Source organism: Hyla sarda, unplaced genomic scaffold (genome assembly GCF_029499605.1).
Source record: "Hyla sarda isolate aHylSar1 unplaced genomic scaffold, aHylSar1.hap1 scaffold_186, whole genome shotgun sequence".
In the NCBI taxonomy this organism is placed as follows: Eukaryota; Metazoa; Chordata; class Amphibia; order Anura; family Hylidae; genus Hyla; species Hyla sarda.
In genome coordinates, this window is record NW_026608510.1 from 375,734 (window position 1) to 395,244 (window position 19,511).

At 46.4% G+C, this 19,511-nt stretch overlaps 8 non-coding genes and 1 pseudogene across 8 annotated transcripts; all 9 read right to left on the reverse strand.

The window, feature by feature from the left end:
* Window positions 1-737: 737 nt before the first annotated feature.
* LOC130315154 (U2 spliceosomal RNA) lies at window positions 738-928 on the reverse strand. The gene has a single exon (XR_008862733.1). It is a non-coding gene; the product is annotated as a U2 spliceosomal RNA (small nuclear RNA).
* A 2,093-nt stretch (window positions 929-3,021) lies between these two features.
* LOC130315156 (U2 spliceosomal RNA) lies at window positions 3,022-3,212 on the reverse strand. The gene has a single exon (XR_008862734.1). It is a non-coding gene; the product is annotated as a U2 spliceosomal RNA (small nuclear RNA).
* A 2,094-nt stretch (window positions 3,213-5,306) lies between these two features.
* On the reverse strand, window positions 5,307-5,498 carry LOC130315215 (U2 spliceosomal RNA). The gene has a single exon (XR_008862788.1). It is a non-coding gene; the product is annotated as a U2 spliceosomal RNA (small nuclear RNA).
* Window positions 5,499-7,597: 2,099 nt separating this feature from the next.
* On the reverse strand, window positions 7,598-7,789 carry LOC130315199 (U2 spliceosomal RNA). Its single transcript, XR_008862773.1, has one exon. It is a non-coding gene; the product is annotated as a U2 spliceosomal RNA (small nuclear RNA).
* Window positions 7,790-9,888: 2,099 nt separating this feature from the next.
* On the reverse strand, window positions 9,889-10,079 carry LOC130315157 (U2 spliceosomal RNA). The gene has a single exon (XR_008862735.1). It is a non-coding gene; the product is annotated as a U2 spliceosomal RNA (small nuclear RNA).
* A 2,089-nt stretch (window positions 10,080-12,168) lies between these two features.
* LOC130315218 (U2 spliceosomal RNA) lies at window positions 12,169-12,348 on the reverse strand (annotated as a pseudogene).
* Window positions 12,349-13,042: 694 nt separating this feature from the next.
* Window positions 13,043-13,230, reverse strand: LOC130315236 (U2 spliceosomal RNA). The gene has a single exon (XR_008862801.1). It is a non-coding gene; the product is annotated as a U2 spliceosomal RNA (small nuclear RNA).
* Window positions 13,231-15,308: 2,078 nt separating this feature from the next.
* Window positions 15,309-15,499, reverse strand: LOC130315158 (U2 spliceosomal RNA). The gene has a single exon (XR_008862736.1). It is a non-coding gene; the product is annotated as a U2 spliceosomal RNA (small nuclear RNA).
* Window positions 15,500-17,583: 2,084 nt separating this feature from the next.
* LOC130315159 (U2 spliceosomal RNA) lies at window positions 17,584-17,774 on the reverse strand. Its single transcript, XR_008862737.1, has one exon. It is a non-coding gene; the product is annotated as a U2 spliceosomal RNA (small nuclear RNA).
* Between the last annotated feature and the right edge of the window lie 1,737 nt (window positions 17,775-19,511).

Below are 19,511 nucleotides of genomic sequence, written 5' to 3' on the forward strand. Positions count from 1 at the left end.
GTCTAAAGTATAGATCTCAAAGTCTGTGCACAGAATTTAGCAAGGGCCTCGCACCTTCTGATGCATCAGGTAGGTGCACAATAGCATAGCCTAACCCTCTGTACTTTGGTCTATATTGATGCGGGACATAGACAGCCAGCTGATGACCAATCCATTAGTGCAATGGATGGCTGGAAGCATTTGTCTTTGCCTTTGCAATACCACAGAAGCAATGCATGGTCAATGTACAGCAATGACACACCTGTGTGAACAGCCAGGAGACCCCCCCCCCCCCATGTTATGTTACATAGTTACATAGTTAGTACGGTCGAAAAAAGACATATGTCCATCAAGTTCAACCAGGGAATTAAGGGGTAGGGGTGTGGCGCGATATTGGGGAAGGGATGAGATTTTATATTTCTTCATAAGCATTAATCTTATTTTGTCAATTAGGAACATTCAGCACCCACCCGCTATCAAGGCAGCTGCCTATCATGTCATGCCCTACCTGCACAGGTGTGCTGGCTACTCAAATGATCCAATTAAGGAGGCCATTTAGTCAGCAGCAGCAGAAGTCCTGTGCCTGGACGCTCCAACAGCGGCCAGACACAAGCAGAAGCAGAAGCAGCAGAAGCAGCAGCAGCACCACCTTTTGTTTTTTGGCTGCAGCAGCAGCAAGGCCCACAGGGCTGGCTAGCTGGCTAGCCAGCAAGCAGGTAGCAATGAAAGTAGGAATCTTTCTTTTTAACCCTGTAAGGGGGTGGTGCACTGTACCCGAAGATACTGCCATATCGGGTCAATGCATAGGGCGACGGAAGCAAGCTTCGAAATCGGCCCCCGTTCTCAAAAATCCATTTAATATATGGTCCCCAGATAGGGGACGTATCAGATATTAAACTGATAAGAACAGATACTACACTTGATCTTAGCCAAAAGGCCGAGAAGCGATAACCGTGAAAGGGGCGGGCCCAACAAGGTGCCCTTCATGGGCACTATCACTGCTTGCTGTCAGGGAGGCTGCCAGACAATTTTCCATGCACACTCTGGGCTGGGGGGCAGTCAACCACCAGTACACACAGCAGAACCTAAACCCATACCATTATTGCTAAGCAGCAAGACAGGGGCCCATTGCACTCCCACGGGGCCTTTTTAAATGCAATCCATAACCCGGATTTGCCAGGAACCCTTCTTACTCCTCCTACTTGCATGTGACACTGGGCTTAGGATCTGCATAGGAAACACACACACAAGCACACACCTACCTTTGTTGCCTGCAGATGCCTCCTTGGCTGTCCCCAAACGGTATCAAACCAACACCCACGGGAAGCTGTAAGCATAGAGGACATGCCTGCACCCCATTGGACTTACCTGTGTGGGTTAAACCCGGGTTATTTGACAACCTATGGCGGTGATGGTTCTGCTCAGGCAGAGCAGTGCTGATGCTCCTCATAAAGCTGTCGCTGCTGTGAAGGTTCTAGGTGACATCACAAATCCCTATGGTTACATACACAACAAAGCTGGGTTGTTGTTGTTTACACTCTGCAAGGCCTGTGGAAGTGAGTGACATCATAGCACTGTAGTTCTGAGGGTTCTAGATGGATGCAACAATCTCCTGTTGCTTCTATGAAGGCCATAATAGACGACATCACCAAACAGCTCCATAGTCACATACACAGCAAAGGAGAGATGTTGTTTACACCTAGTGATGTCAGTGGTATTGAGTGACATCACAGCACAGTGCTAAGGCTCCTGGGCCTGGACACAGCAGCGGCTGCAATATCTCAACGGAGAATACGTTTATATATATGTGTGTGTGTGCGCGTATATATATATATATATATATATATATATATATATATATATATATATTTCTCCGCCGAAATCACTTTTAAACCCATTTCCACCTTTTTTTCCCTTCTCTTCCTCTTACTTTTTTTTCACGTTTTTTTACGTTTTTCTCCTTTTCGCCTCTTTTCTGGGCGTATTATTCTTCTTTTTCTTCTTTTTTTTCGTCTAATGCATACCCCATCAGTGCAGCAATGCTTATTCAATACCGCCAGCAGATGGAGACACTGGGGGATAATTTTCTAAGGATTTATACTGATTTTTCCTGTCTGAATTTGTCGCACAGAAAGTTGCAGGCCAAATATGTGTGACATTTCTGCGACTTTAGCTTCTAGAGCATTTTTACAACATTATACATAGGTGCTGAATACATAAAAAGCGACTGTTCAGCGACAGACAAGTCGCATCGGCTGAAAGTAGGCCAGAATGTCAGTCCATGTTGGAGCAGGTTTAGATACAGTCTAAAGTATAGATCTCAAAGTCTGTGCACAGAATTTAGCAAGGGCCTCGCACCTTCTGATGCATCAGGTAGGTGCACAATAGCATAGCCTAACCCTCTGTACTTTGGTCTATATTGATGCGGGACATAGACAGCCAGCTGATGACCAATCCATTAGTGCAATGGATGGCTGGAAGCATTTGTCTTTGCCTTTGCAATACCACAGAAGCAATGCATGGTCAATGTACAGCAATGACACACCTGTGTGAACAGCCAGGAGACCCCCCCCCCCCCATGTTATGTTACATAGTTACATAGTTAGTACGGTCGAAAAAAGACATATGTCCATCAAGTTCAACCAGGGAATTAAGGGGTAGGGGTGTGGCGCGATATTGGGGAAGGGATGAGATTTTATATTTCTTCATAAGCATTAATCTTATTTTGTCAATTAGGAACATTCAGCACCCACCCGCTATCAAGGCAGCTGCCTATCATGTCATGCCCTACCTGCACAGGTGTGCTGGCTACTCAAATGATCCAATTAAGGAGGCCATTTAGTCAGCAGCAGCAGAAGTCCTGTGCCTGGACGCTCCAACAGCGGCCAGACACAAGCAGAAGCAGAAGCAGCAGAAGCAGCAGGCAGCACCACCTTTTGTTTTTTGGCTGCAGCAGCAGCAAGGCCCACAGGGCTGGCTAGCTGGCTAGCCAGCAAGCAGGTAGCAATGAAAGTAGGAATCTTTCTTTTTAACCTTGTAAGGGGGTGGTGCACTGTACCCGAAGATACTGCCATATCGGGTCAATGCATAGGGCGACGGAAGCAAGCTTCGAAATCGGCCCCCGTTCTCAAAAATCCATTTAATATATGGTCCCCAGATAGGGGACGTATCAGATATTAAACTGATAAGAACAGATACTACACTTGATCTTAGCCAAAAGGCCGAGAAGCGATAACCGTGAAAGGGGCGGGCCCAACAAGGTGCCCTTCATGGGCACTATCACTGCTTGCTGTCAGGGAGGCTGCCAGACAATTTTCCATGCACACTCTGGGCTGGGGGGCAGTCAACCACCAGTACACACAGCAGAACCTAAACCCATACCATTATTGCTAAGCAGCAAGACAGGGGCCCATTGCACTCCCACGGGGCCTTTTTAAATGCAATCCATAACCCGGATTTGCCAGGAACCCTTCTTACTCCTCCTACTTGCATGTGACACTGGGCTTAGGATCTGCATAGGAAACACACACACAAGCACACACCTACCTTTGTTGCCTGCAGATGCCTCCTTGGCTGTCCCCAAACGGTATCAAACCAACACCCACGGGAAGCTGTAAGCATAGAGGACATGCCTGCACCCCATTGGACTTACCTGTGTGGGTTAAACCCGGGTTATTTGACAACCTATGGCGGTGATGGTTCTGCTCAGGCAGAGCAGTGCTGATGCTCCTCATAAAGCTGTCGCTGCTGTGAAGGTTCTAGGTGACATCACAAATCCCTATGGTTACATACACAACAAAGCTGGGTTGTTGTTGTTTACACTCTGCAAGGCCTGTGGAAGTGAGTGACATCATAGCACTGTAGTTCTGAGGGTTCTAGATGGATGCAACAATCTCCTGTTGCTTCTATGAAGGCCATAATAGACGACATCACCAAACAGCTCCATAGTCACATACACAGCAATGGAGAGATGTTGTTTACACCTAGTGATGTCAGTGGTATTGAGTGACATCACAGCACAGTGCTAAGGCTCCTGGGCCTGGACACAGCAGCGGCTGCAATATCTCAACGGAGAATACGTTTATATATATGTGTGTGTGTGCGCGTATATATATATATATATATATATATATATATATATATATATATTTCTCCGCCGAAATCACTTTTAAACCCATTTCCACCTTTTTTTCCCTTCTCTTCCTCTTACTTTTTTTTTCACGTTTTTTACGTTTTTCTCCTTTTCGCCTCTTTTCTGGGCGTATTATTCTTCTTTTTCTTCTTTTTTTTCGTCTAATGCATACCCCATCAGTGCAGCAATGCTTATTCAATACCGCCAGCAGATGGAGACACTGGGGGATAATTTTCTAAGGATTTATACTGATTTTTCCTGTCTGAATTTGTCGCACAGAAAGTTGCAGGCCAAATATGTGTGACATTTCTGCGACTTTAGCTTCTAGAGCATTTTTACAACATTATACATAGGTGCTGAATACATAAAAAGCGACTGTTCAGCGACAGACAAGTTGCATCGGCTGAAAGTAGGCCAGAATGTCAGTCCATGTTGGAGCAGGTTTAGATACAGTCTAAAGTATAGATCTCAAAGTCTGTGCACAGAATTTAGCAAGGGCCTCGCACCTTCTGATGCATCAGGTAGGTGCACAATAGCATAGCCTAACCCTCTGTACTTTGGTCTATATTGATGCGGGACATAGACAGCCAGCTGATGACCAATCCATTAGTGCAATGGATGGCTGGAAGCATTTGTCTTTGCCTTTGCAATACCACAGAAGCAATGCATGGTCAATGTACAGCAATGACACACCTGTGTGAACAGCCAGGAGACCCCCCCCCCCCCCCCCATGTTATGTTACATAGTTACATAGTTAGTAACGGTCGAAAAAAGACATATGTCCATCAAGTTCAACCAGGGAATTAAGGGGTAGGGGTGTGGCGCGATATTGGGGAAGGGATGAGATTTTATATTTCTTCATAAGCATTAATCTTATTTTGTCAATTAGGAACATTCAGCACCCACCCGCTATCAAGGCAGCTGCCTATCATGTCATGCCCTACCTGCACAGGTGTGCTGGCTACTCAAATGATCCAATTAAGGAGGCCATTTAGTCAGCAGCAGCAGAAGTCCCTGTGCCTGGACGCTCCAACAGCGGCCAGACACAAGCAGAAGCAGAAGCAGCAGAAGCAGCAGCAGCACCACCTTTTGTTTTTTGGCTGCAGCAGCAGCAAGGCCCACAGGGCTGGCTAGCTGGCTAGCCAGCAAGCAGGTAGCAATGAAAGTAGGAATCTTTCTTTTTAACCCTGTAAGGGGGTGGTGCACTGTACCTCGAAGATACTGCCATATCGGGTCAATGCATAGGGCGACGGAAGCAAGCTTCGAAATCGGCCCCCGTTCTCAAAAATCCATTTAATATATGGTCCCCAGATAGGGGACGTATCAGATATTAAACTGATAAGAACAGATACTACACTTGATCTTAGCCAAAAGGCCGAGAAGCGATAACCGTGAAAGGGGCGGGCCCAACAAGGTGCCCTTCATGGGCACTATCACTGCTTGCTGTCAGGGAGGCTGCCAGACAATTTTCCATGCACACTCTGGGCTGGGGGGCAGTCAACCACCAGTACACACAGCAGAACCTAAACCCATACCATTATTGCTAAGCAGCAAGACAAGGGGCCCATTGCACTCCCACGGGGCCTTTTTAAATGCAATCCATAACCCGGATTTGCCAGGAACCCTTCTTACTCCTCCTACTTGCATGTGACACTGGGCTTAGAATCTGCATAGGAAACACACACACAAGCACACACCTACCTTTGTTGCCTGCAGATGCCTCCTTGGCTGTCCCCAAACGGTATCAAACCAACACCCACGGGAAGCTGTAAGCATAGAGGACATGCCTGCACCCCATTGGACTTACCTGTGTGGGTTAAACCCGGGTTATTTGACAACCTATGGCGGTGATGGTTCTGCTCAGGCAGAGCAGTGCTGATGCTCCTCATAAAGCTGTCGCTGCTGTGAAGGTTCTAGGTGACATCACAAATCCCTATGGTTACATACACAACAAAGCTGGGTTGTTGTTGTTTACACTCTGCAAGGCCTGTGGAAGTGAGTGACATCATAGCACTGTAGTTCTGAGGGTTCTAGATGGATGCAACAATCTCCTGTTGCTTCTATGAAGGCCATAATAGACGACATCACCAAACAGCTCCATAGTCACATACACAGCAAAGGAGAGATGTTGTTTACACCTAGTGATGTCAGTGGTATTGAGTGACATCACAGCACAGTGCTAAGGCTCTGGGCCTGGACACAGCAGCGGCTGCAATGTCTCAACGGAGAATACGTTTATATATATGTGTGTGTGTGCGCGTATATATATATATATATATATATATATATATATATATATATATATATTTCTCCGCCGAAATCACTTTTAAACCCATTTCCACCTTTTTTTCCCCTTCTCTTCCTCTTACTTTTTTTTCACGTTTTTTTACGTTTTTCTCCTTTTCGCCTCTTTTCTGGGCGTATTATTCTTCTTTTTCTTCTTTTTTTTCGTCTAATGCATACCCCATCAGTGCAGCAATGCTTTTTCAATACCGCCAGCAGATGGAGACACTGAAGGATAATTTTCTAAGGATTTATACTGATTTTTCCTGTCTGAATTTGTCGCACAGAAAGTTGCAGGCCAAATATGTGTGACATTTCTGCGACTTTAGCTTCTAGAGCATTTTTACAACATTATACATAGGTGCTGAATACATAAAAAGCGACTGTTCAGCGACAGACAAGTCGCATCGGCTGAAAGTAGGCCAGAATGTCAGTCCATGTTGGAGCAGGTTTAGATACAGTCTAAAGTATAGATCTCAAAGTCTGTGCACAGAATTTAGCAAGGGCCTCGCACCTTCTGATGCATCAGGTAGGTGCACAATAGCATAGCCTAACCCTCTGTACTTTGGTCTATATTGATGCGGGACATAGACAGCCAGCTGATGACCAATCCATTAGTGCAATGGATGGCTGGAAGCATTTGTCTTTGCCTTTGCAATACCACAGAAGCAATGCATGGTCAATGTACAGCAATGACACACCTGTGTGAACAGCCAGGAGACCCCCCCCCCCCCCCCCCATGTTATGTTACATAGTTACATAGTTAGTACGGTCGAAAAAAGACATATGTCCATCAAGTTCAACCAGGGAATTAAGGGGTAGGGGTGTGGCGCGATATTGGGGGAAGGGATGAGATTTTATATTTCTTCATAAGCATTAATCTTATTTTGTCAATTAGGAACATTCAGCACCCACCCGCTATCAAGGCAGCTGCCTATCATGTCATGCCCTACCTGCACAGGTGTGCTGGCTACTCAAATGATCCAATTAAGGAGGCCGTTTAGTCAGCAGCAGCAGAAGTCCTGTGCCTGGACGCTCCAACAGCGGCCAGACACAAGCAGAAGCAGAAGCAGCAGAAGCAGCAGCAGCACCACCTTTTGTTTTTTGGCTGCAGCAGCAGCAAGGCCCACAGGGCTGGCTAGCTGGCTAGCCAGCAAGCAGGTAGCAATGAAAGTAGGAATCTTTCTTTTTAACCCTGTAAGGGGGTGGTGCACTGTACCCGAAGATACTGCCATATCGGGTCAATGCATAGGGCGACGGAAGCAAGCTTCGAAATCGGCCCCCCGTTCTCAAAAATCCATTTAATATATGGTCCCCAGATAGGGGACGTATCAGATATTAAACTGATAAGAACAGATACTACACTTGATCTTAGCCAAAAGGCCGAGAAGCGATAACCGTGAAAGGGGCGGGCCCAACAAGGTGCCCTTCATGGGCACTATCACTGCTTGCTGTCAGGGAGGCTGCCAGACAATTTTCCATGCACACTCTGGGCTGGGGGGCAGTCAACCACCAGTACACACAGCAGAACCTAAACCCATACCATTATTGCTAAGCAGCAAGACAGGGGCCCATTGCACTCCCACGGGGCCTTTTTAAATGCAATCCATAACCCGGATTTGCCAGGAACCCTTCTTACTCCTCCTACTTGCATGTGACACTGGGCTTAGGATCTGCATAGGAAACACACACACAAGCACACACCTACCTTTGTTGCCTGCAGATGCCTCCTTGGCTGTCCCCAAACGGTATCAAACCAACACCCACGGGAAGCTGTAAGCATAGAGGACATGCCTGCACCCCATTGGACTTACCTGTGTGGGTTAAACCCGGGTTATTTGACAACCTATGGTGGTGATGGTTCTGCTCAGGCAGAGCAGTGCTGATGCTCCTCATAAAGCTGTCGCTGCTGTGAAGGTTCTAGGTGACATCACAAATCCCTATGGTTACATACACAACAAAGCTGGGTTGTTGTTGTTTACACTCTGCAAGGCCTGTGGAAGTGAGTGACATCATAGCACTGTAGTTCTGAGGGTTCTAGATGGATGCAACAATCTCCTGTTGCTTCTATGAAGGCCATAATAGACGACATCACCAAACAGCTCCATAGTCACATACACAGCAAAGGAGAGATGTTGTTTACACCTAGTGATGTCAGTGGTATTGAGTGACATCACAGCACAGTGCTAAGGCTCCTGGGCCTGGACACAGCAGCGGCTGCAATATCTCAACGGAGAATACGTTTATATATATGTGTGTGTGTGCGCGTATATATATATATATATATATATATATATATATATATATATATATATATTTCTCCGCCGAAATCACTTTTAAACCCATTTCCACCTTTTTTTCCCTTCTCTTCCTCTTACTTTTTTTTCACGTTTTTTTACGTTTTTCTCCTTTTCGCCTCTTTTCTGGGCGTATTATTCTTCTTTTTCTTCTTTTTTTTCGTCTAATGCATACCCCATCAGTGCAGCAATGCTTATTCAATACCGCCAGCAGATGGAGACACTGGGGGATAATTTTCTAAGGATTTATACTGATTTTTCCTGTCTGAATTTGTCGCACAGAAAGTTGCAGGCCAAATATGTGTGACATTTCTGCGACTTTAGCTTCTAGAGCATTTTTACAACATTATACATAGGTGCTGAATACATAAAAAGCGACTGTTCAGCGACAGACAAGTCGCATCGGCTGAAAGTAGGCCAGAATGTCAGTCCATGTTGGAGCAGGTTTAGATACAGTCTAAAGTATAGATCTCAAAGTCTGTGCACAGACTTTAGCAAGGGCCTCGCACCTTCTGATGCATCAGGTAGGTGCACAATAGCATAGCCTAACCCTCTGTACTTTGGTCTATATTGATGCGGGACATAGACAGCCAGCTGATGACCAATCCATTAGTGCAATGGATGGCTGGAAGCATTTGTCTTTGCCTTTGCAATACCACAGAAGCAATGCATGGTCAATGTACAGCAATGACACACCTGTGTGAACAGCCAGGAGACCCCCCCCCCCCCCCATGTTATGTTACATAGTTACATAGTTAGTACGGTCGAAAAAAGACATATGTCCATCAAGTTCAACCAGGGAATTAAGGGGTAGGGGTGTGGCGCGATATTGGGGAAGGGATGAGATTTTATATTTCTTCATAAGCATTAATCTTATTTTGTCAATTAGGAACATTCAGCACCCACCCGCTATCAAGGCAGCTGCCTATCATGTCATGCCCTACCTGCACAGGTGTGCTGGCTACTCAAATGATCCAATTAAGGAGGCCGTTTAGTCAGCAGCAGCAGAAGTCCTGTGCCTGGACGCTCCAACAGCGGCCAGACACAAGCAGAAGCAGAAGCAGCAGAAGCAGCAGCAGCAGCACCACCTTTTGTTTTTTGGCTGCAGCAGCAGCAAGGCCCACAGGGCTGGCTAGCTGGCTAGCCAGCAAGCAGGTAGCAATGAAAGTAGGAATCTTTCTTTTTAACCCTGTAAGGGGGTGGTGCACTGTACCCGAAGATACTGCCATATCGGGTCAATGCATAGGGCGACGGAAGCAAGCTTCGAAATCGGCCCCCGTTCTCAAAAATCCATTTAATATATGGTCCCCAGATAGGGGACGTATCAGATATTAAACTGATAAGAACAGATACTACACTTGATCTTAGCCAAAAGGCCGAGAAGCGATAACCGTGAAAGGGGCGGGCCCAACAAGGTGCCCTTCATGGGCACTATCACTGCTTGCTGTCAGGGAGGCTGCCAGACAATTTTCCATGCACACTCTGGGCTGGGGGGCAGTCAACCACCAGTACACACAGCAGAACCTAAACCCATACCATTATTGCTAAGCAGCAAGACAGGGGCCCATTGCACTCCCACGGGGCCTTTTTAAATGCAATCCATAACCCGGATTTGCCAGGAACCCTTCTTACTCCTCCTACTTGCATGTGACACTGGGCTTAGGATCTGCATAGGAAACACACACACAAGCACACACCTACCTTTGTTGCCTGCAGATGCCTCCTTGGCTGTCCCCAAACGGTATCAAACCAACACCCACGGGAAGCTGTAAGCATAGAGGACATGCCTGCACCCCATTGGACTTACCTGTGTGGGTTAAACCCGGGTTATTTGACAACCTATGGCGGTGATGGTTCTGCTCAGGCAGAGCAGTGCTGATGCTCCTCATAAAGCTGTCGCTGCTGTGAAGGTTCTAGGTGACATCACAAATCCCTATGGTTACATACACAACAAAGCTGGGTTGTTGTTGTTTACACTCTGCAAGGCCTGTGGAAGTGAGTGACATCATAGCACTGTAGTTCTGAGGGTTCTAGATGGATGCAACAATCTCCTGTTGCTTCTATGAAGGCCATAATAGACGACATCACCAAACAGCTCCATAGTCACATACACAGCAAAGGAGAGATGTTGTTTACACCTAGTGATGTCAGTGGTATTGAGTGACATCACAGCACAGTGCTAAGGCTCCTGGGCCTGGACACAGCAGCGGCTGCAATATCTCAACGGAGAATACGTTTATATATATGTGTGTGTGTGCGCGTATATATATATATATATATATATATATATATATATATATATATATTTCTCCGCCGAAATCACTTTTAAACCCATTTCCACCTTTTTTTCCCTTCTCTTCCTCTTACTTTTTTTTCACGTTTTTTTACGTTTTTCTCCTTTTCGCCTCTTTTCTGGGCGTATTATTCTTCTTTTTCTTCTTTTTTTTCGTCTAATGCATACCCCATCAGTGCAGCAATGCTTATTCAATACCGCCAGCAGATGGAGACACTGGGGGATAATTTTCTAAGGATTTATACTGATTTTTCCTGTCTGAATTTGTCGCACAGAAAGTTGCAGGCCAAATATGTGTGACATTTCTGCGACTTTAGCTTCTAGAGCATTTTTACAACATTATACATAGGTGCTGAATACATAAAAAGCGACTGTTCAGCGACAGACAAGTCGCATCGGCTGAAAGTAGGCCAGAATGTCAGTCCATGTTGGAGCAGGTTTAGATACAGTCTAAAGTATAGATCTCAAAGTCTGTGCACAGAATTTAGCAAGGGCCTCGCACCTTCTGATGCATCAGGTAGGTGCACAATAGCATAGCCTAACCCTCTGTACTTTGGTCTATATTGATGCGGGACATAGACAGCCAGCTGATGACCAATCCATTAGTGCAATGGATGGCTGGAAGCATTTGTCTTTGCCTTTGCAATACCACAGAAGCAATGCATGGTCAATGTACAGCAATGACACACCTGTGTGAACAGCCAGGAGACCCCCCCCCCCCATGTTATGTTACATAGTTACATAGTTAGTACGGTCGAAAAAAGACATATGTCCATCAAGTTCAACCAGGGAATTAAGGGGTAGGGGTGTGGCGCGATATTGGGGAAGGGATGAGATTTTATATTTCTTCATAAGCATTAATCTTATTTTGTCAATTAGGAACATTCAGCACCCACCCGCTATCAAGGCAGCTGCCTATCATGTCATGCCCTACCTGCACAGGTGTGCTGGCTACTCAAATGATCCAATTAAGGAGGCCATTTAGTCAGCAGCAGCAGAAGTCCTGTGCCTGGACGCTCCAACAGCGGCCAGACACAAGCAGAAGCAGAAGCAGCAGAAGCAGCAGCAGCACCACCTTTTGTTTTTTGGCTGCAGCAGCAGCAAGGCCCACAGGGCTGGCTAGCTGGCTAGCCAGCAAGCAGGTAGCAATGAAAATAGGAATCTTTCTTTTTAACCCTGTAAGGGGGTGGTGCACTGTACCCGAAGATACTGCCATATCGGGTCAATGCATAGGGCGACGGAAGCAAGCTTCAAAATCGGCCCCCGTTCTCAAAAATCCATTTAATATATGGTCCCCAGATAGGGGACGTATCAGATATTAAACTGATAAGAACAGATACTACTTTATTTTATCTAAAGCCGAGGAACGTGCTTTCGATTCACCCAAAGTGCAAGAAAAAGTGCAAACGTGTTACACTAAAAAAAACGTGCACAAAGGATGCGGTCTATCGCAAGCCCTTCTCCGATAGGAGAGAGGCCCCCCAACAAACCTTACCCTTCGCCTCCGGACCAAAAGGTACCTGCGAGGTTCCAGGTTCGATGTCCCTTTTCGCCGAAGCTACTAGGGGACCACAAATGCTCCCGGCATCCCCCTTGGCGTTAGCCAAGGTATCTGCCCGCAGAGCCGATTACGGTAGGTACCCTGCCAAAGCAGGAGTACCCGGGGTGTTTGCAGGGAGGTGCGGAACCTAATGGCCACACACACCTCCCCTAGACCGCCAGGAGGGACACCCAGAAGGGCTACCGCATCCTGACCAATCCTGTGAACACACAACACGCAAAAAGTGACACAGTGAGACAAAAAAGAAATAAATAAGTGAATGTGTGCAGATATACTGCCCGGACATCCGGCCGGATCTATAAAAATTTCTCTGATCCTAGCCAGAAGGCCGGGAATCAAGAGGTGAGTGCCACAAGGTGAAGAGATTATGGTGCCCGTGCTTCAACTCAGTGAGCCTATCCTCCCAGTGAGTTTCGGCACCTCGGGGTCACCACTCCCCGAGGCACAAAAGTACCTCGGCTCTAGACCCTCTCAGCCTCATGGCGAGACCCGGAGGGAACAGGTCACATCGGGGCAGCCGTCGAGCTGATTCCTCAGAACCAGCCCCGGAAAGCCCTGGTACACCTGCATCCTCCATGCAGCACCCATCCCCACCAGCCCCATACCGGCGTTACTGTCCACCGGCATGAAAAACTGATAAGAACAGATACTACACTTGATCTTAGCCAAAAGGCCGAGAAGCGATAACCGTGAAAGGGGCGGGCCCAACAAGGTGCCCTTCATGGGCACTATCACTGCTTGCTGTCAGGGAGGCTGCCAGACAATTTTCCATGCACACTCTGGGCTGGGGGGCAGTCAACCACCAGTACACACAGCAGAACCTAAACCCATACCATTATTGCTAAGCAGCAAGACAGGGGCCCATTGCACTCCCACGGGGCCTTTTTAAATGCAATCCATAACCCGGATTTGCCAGGAACCCTTCTTACTCCTCCTACTTGCATGTGACACTGGGCTTAGGATCTGCATAGGAAACACACACACAAGCACACACCTACCTTTGTTGCCTGCAGATGCCTCCTTGGCTGTCCCCAAACGGTATCAAACCAACACCCACGGGAAGCTGTAAGCATAGAGGACATGCCTGCACCCCATTGGACTTACCTGTGTGGGTTAAACCCGGGTTATTTGACAACCTATGGCGGTGATGGTTCTGCTCAGGCAGAGCAGTGCTGATGCTCCTCATAAAGCTGTCGCTGCTGTGAAGGTTCTAGGTGACATCACAAATCCCTATGGTTACATACACAACAAAGCTGGGTTGTTGTTGTTTACACTCTGCAAGGCCTGTGGAAGTGAGTGACATCATAGCACTGTAGTTCTGAGGGTTCTAGATGGATGCAACAATCTCCTGTTGCTTCTATGAAGGCCATAATAGACGACATCACCAAACAGCTCCATAGTCACATACACAGCAAAGGAGAGATGTTGTTTACACCTAGTGATGTCAGTGGTATTGAGTGACATCACAGCACAGTGCTAAGGCTCCTGGGCCTGGACACAGCAGCGGCTGCAATATCTCAACGGAGAATACGTTTATATATATGTGTGTGTGTGCGCGTATATATATATATATATATATATATATATATATATATTTCTCCGCCGAAATCACTTTTAAACCCATTTCCACCTTTTTTTCCCTTCTCTTCCTCTTACTTTTTTTTCACGTTTTTTTACGTTTTTCTCCTTTTCGCCTCTTTTCTGGGCGTATTATTCTTCTTTTTCTTCTTTTTTTTCGTCTAATGCATACCCCATCAGTGCAGCAATGCTTATTCAATACCGCCAGCAGATGGAGACACTGGGGGATAATTTTCTAAGGATTTATACTGATTTTTCCTGTCTGAATTTGTCGCACAGAAAGTTGCAGGCCAAATATGTGTGACATTTCTGCGACTTTAGCTTCTAGAGCATTTTTACAACATTATACATAGGTGCTGAATACATAAAAAGCGACTGTTCAGCGACAGACAAGTCGCATCGGCTGAAAGTAGGCCAGAATGTCAGTCCATGTTGGAGCAGGTTTAGATACAGTCTAAAGTATAGATCTCAAAGTCTGTGCACAGAATTTAGCAAGGGCCTCGCACCTTCTGATGCATCAGGTAGGTGCACAATAGCATAGCCTAACCCTCTGTACTTTGGTCTATATTGATGCGGGACATAGACAGCCAGCTGATGACCAATCCATTAGTGCAATGGATGGCTGGAAGCATTTGTCTTTGCCTTTGCAATACCACAGAAGCAATGCATGGTCAATGTACAGCAATGACACACCTGTGTGAACAGCCAGGAGACCCCCCCCCATGTTATGTTACATAGTTACATAGTTAGTACGGTCGAAAAAAGACATATGTCCATCAAGTTCAACCAGGGAATTAAGGGGTAGGGGTGTGGCGCGATATTGGGGAAGGGATGAGATTTTATATTTCTTCATAAGCATTAATCTTATTTTGTCAATTAGGAACATTCAGCACCCACCCGCTATCAAGGCAGCTGCCTATCATGTCATGCCCTACCTGCACAGGTGTGCTGGCTACTCAAATGATCCAATTAAGGAGGCCATTTAGTCAGCAGCAGCAGAAGTCCTGTGCCTGGACGCTCCAACAGCGGCCAGACACAAGCAGAAGCAGAAGCAGCAGAAGCAGCAGCAGCACCACCTTTTGTTTTTTGGCTGCAGCAGCAGCAAGGCCCACAGGGCTGGCTAGCTGGCTAGCCAGCAAGCAGGTAGCAATGAAAGTAGGAATCTTTCTTTTTAACCCTGTAAGGGGGTGGTGCACTGTACCCGAAGATACTGCCATATCGGGTCAATGCATAGGGCGACGGAAGCAAGCTTCGAAATCGGCCCCCGTTCTCAAAAATCCATTTAATATATGGTCCCCAGATAGGGGACGTATCAGATATTAAACTGATAAGAACAGATACTACACTTGATCTTAGCCAAAAGGCCGAGAAGCGATAACCGTGAAAGGGGCGGGCCCAACAAGGTGCCCTTCATGGGCACTATCACTGCTTGCTGTCAGGGAGGCTGCCAGACAATTTTCCATGCACACTCTGGGCTGGGGGGCAGTCAACCACCAGTACACACAGCAGAACCTAAACCCATACCATTATTGCTAAGCAGCAAGACAGGGGCTCATTGCACTCCCACGGGGCCTTTTTAAATGCAATCCATAACCCGGATTTGCCAGGAACCCTTCTTACTCCTCCTACTTGCATGTGACACTGGGCTTAGGATCTGCATAGGAAACACACACACAAGCACACACCTACCTTTGTTGCCTGCAGATGCCTCCTTGGCTGTCCCCAAACGGTATCAAACCAACACCCACGGGAAGCTGTAAGCATAGAGGACATGCCTGCACCCCATTGGACTTACCTGTGTGGGTTAAACCCGGGTTATTTGACAACCTATGGCGGTGATGGTTCTGCTCAGGCAGAGCAGTGCTGATGCTCCTCATAAAGCTGTCGCTGCTGTGAAGGTTCTAGGTGACATCACAAATCCCTATGGTTACATACACAACAAAGCTGGGTTGTTGTTGTTTACACTCTGCAAGGCCTGTGGAAGTGAGTGACATCATAGCACTGTAGTTCTGAGGGTTCTAGATGGATGCAACAATCTCCTGTTGCTTCTATGAAGGCCATAATAGACGACATCACCAAACAGCTCCATAGTCACATACACAGCAAAGGAGAGATGTTGTTTACACCTAGTGATGTCAGTGGTATTGAGTGACATCACAGCACAGTGCTAAGGCTCCTGGGCCTGGACACAGCAGCGGCTGCAATATCTCAACGGAGAATACGTTTATATATATGTGTGTGTGTGCGCGTATATATATATATATATATATATATATATATATATATTTCTCCGCCGAAATCACTTTTAAACCCATTTCCACCTTTTTTTCCCTTCTCTTCCTCTTACTTTTTTTTCACGTTTTTTTACGTTTTTCTCCTTTTCGCCTCTTTTCTGGGCGTATTATTCTTCTTTTTCTTCTTTTTTTTCGTCTAATGCATACCCCATCAGTGCAGCAATGCTTATTCAATACCGCCAGCAGATGGAGACACTGGGGGATAATTTTCTAAGGATTTATACTGATTTTTCCTGTCTGAATTTGTCGCACAGAAAGTTGCAGGCCAAATATGTGTGACATTTCTGCGACTTTAGCTTCTAGAGCATTTTTACAACATTATACATAGGTGCTGAATACATAAAAAGCGACTGTTCAGCGACAGACAAGTCGCATCGGCTGAAAGTAGGCCAGAATGTCAGTCCATGTTGGAGCAGGTTTAGATACAGTCTAAAGTATAGATCTCAAAGTCTGTGCACAGAATTTAGCAAGGGCCTCGCACCTTCTGATGCATCAGGTAGGTGCACAATAGCATAGCCTAACCCTCTGTACTTTGGTCTATATTGATGCGGGACATAGACAGCCAGCTGATGACCAATCCATTAGTGCAATGGATGGCTGGAAGCATTTGTCTTTGCCTTTGCAATACCACAGAAGCAATGCATGGTCAATGTACAGCAATGACACACCTGTGTGAACAGCCAGGAGACCCCCCCCCCCCCCCATGTTATGTTACATAGTTACATAGTTAGTACGGTCGAAAAAAGACATATGTCCATCAAGTTCAACCAGGGAATTAAGGGGTAGGGGTGTGGCGCGATATTGGGGAAGGGATGAGATTTTATATTTCTTCATAAGCATTAATCTTATTTTGTCAATTAGGAACATTCAGCACCCACCCGCTATCAAGGCAGCTGCCTATCATGTCATGCCCTACCTGCACAGGTGTGCTGGCTACTCAAATGATCCAATTAAGGAGGCCATTTAGTCAGCAGCAGCAGAAGTCCTGTGCCTGGACGCTCCAACAGCGGCCAGACACAAGCAGAAGCAGAAGCAGCAGAAGCAGCAGCAGCACCACCTTTTGTTTTTTGGCTGCAGCAGCAGCAAGGCCCACAGGGCTGGCTAGCTGGCTAGCCAGCAAGCAGGTAGCAATGAAAGTAGGAATCTTTCTTTTTAACCCTGTAAGGGGGTGGTGCACTGTACCCGAAGATACTGCCATATCGGGTCAATGCATAGGGCGACGGAAGCAAGCTTCGAAATCGGCCCCCGTTCTCAAAAATCCATTTAATATATGGTCCCCAGATAGGGGACGTATCAGATATTAAACTGATAAGAACAGATACTACACTTGATCTTAGCCAAAAGGCCGAGAAGCGATAACCGTGAAAGGGGCGGGCCCAACAAGGTGCCCTTCATGGGCACTATCACTGCTTGCTGTCAGGGAGGCTGCCAGACAATTTTCCATGCACACTCTGGGCTGGGGGGCAGTCAACCACCAGTACACACAGCAGAACCTAAACCCATACCATTATTGCTAAGCAGCAAGACAGGGGCCCATTGCACTCCCACGGGGCCTTTTTAAATGCAATCCATAACCCGGATTTGCCAGGAACCCTTCTTACTCCTCCTACTTGCATGTGACACTGGGCTTAGGATCTGCATAGGAAACACACACACAAGCACACACCTACCTTTGTTGCCTGCAGATGCCTCCTTGGCTGTCCCCAAACGGTATCAAACCAACACCCACGGGAAGCTGTAAGCATAGAGGACATGCCTGCACCCCATTGGACTTACCTGTGTGGGTTAAACCCGGGTTATTTGACAACCTATGGCGGTGATGGTTCTGCTCAGGCAGAGCAGTGCTGATGCTCCTCATAAAGCTGTCGCTGCTGTGAAGGTTCTAGGTGACATCACAAATCCCTATGGTTACATACACAACAAAGCTGGGTTGTTGTTGTTTACACTCTGCAAGGCCTGTGGAAGTGAGTGACATCATAGCACTGTAGTTCTGAGGGTTCTAGATGGATGCAACAATCTCCTGTTGCTTCTATGAAGGCCATAATAGACGACATCACCAAACAGCTCCATAGTCACATACACAGCAAAGGAGAGATGTTGTTTACACCTAGTGATGTCAGTGGTATTGAGTGACATCACAGCACAGTGCTAAGGCTCCTGGGCCTGGACACAGCAGCGGCTGCAATATCTCAACGGAGAATACGTTTATATATATGTGTGTGTGTGCGCGTATATATATATATATATATATATATATATATATATATATATATATATTTCTCCGCCGAAATCACTTTTAAACCCATTTCCACCTTTTTTTCCCTTCTCTTCCTCTTACTTTTTTTTCAGGTTTTTTTACGTTTTTCTCCTTTTCGCCTCTTTTCTGGGCGTATTATTCTTCTTTTTCTTCTTTTTTTTTCGTCTAATGCATACCCCATCAGTGCAGCAATGCTTATTCAATACCGCCAGCAGATGGAGACACTGGGGGATAATTTTCTAAGGATTTATACTGATTTTTCCTGTCTGAATTTGTCGCACAGAAAGTTGCAGGCCAAATATGTGTGACATTTCTGCGACTTTAGCTTCTAGAGCATTTTTACAACATTATACATAGGTGCTGAATACATAAAAAGCGACTGTTCAGCGACAGACAAGTCGCATCGGCTGAAAGTAGGCCAGAATGTCAGTCCATGTTGGAGCAGGTTTAGATACAGTCTAAAGTATAGATCTCAAAGTCTGTGCACAGAATTTAGCAAGGGCCTCGCACCTTCTGATGCATCAGGTAGGTGCACAATAGCATAGCCTAACCCTCTGTACTTTGGTCTATATTGATGCGGGACATAGACAGCCAGCTGATGACCAATCCATTAGTGCAATGGATGGCTGGAAGCATTTGTCTTTGCCTTTGCAATACCACAGAAGCAATGCATGGTCAATGTACAGCAATGACACACCTGTGTGAACAGCCAGGAGACCCCCCCCCCCCCCATGTTATGTTACATAGTTACATAGTTAGTACGGTCGAAAAAAGACATATGTCCATCAAGTTCAACCAGGGAATTAAGGGGTAGGGGTGTGGCGCGATATTGGGGAA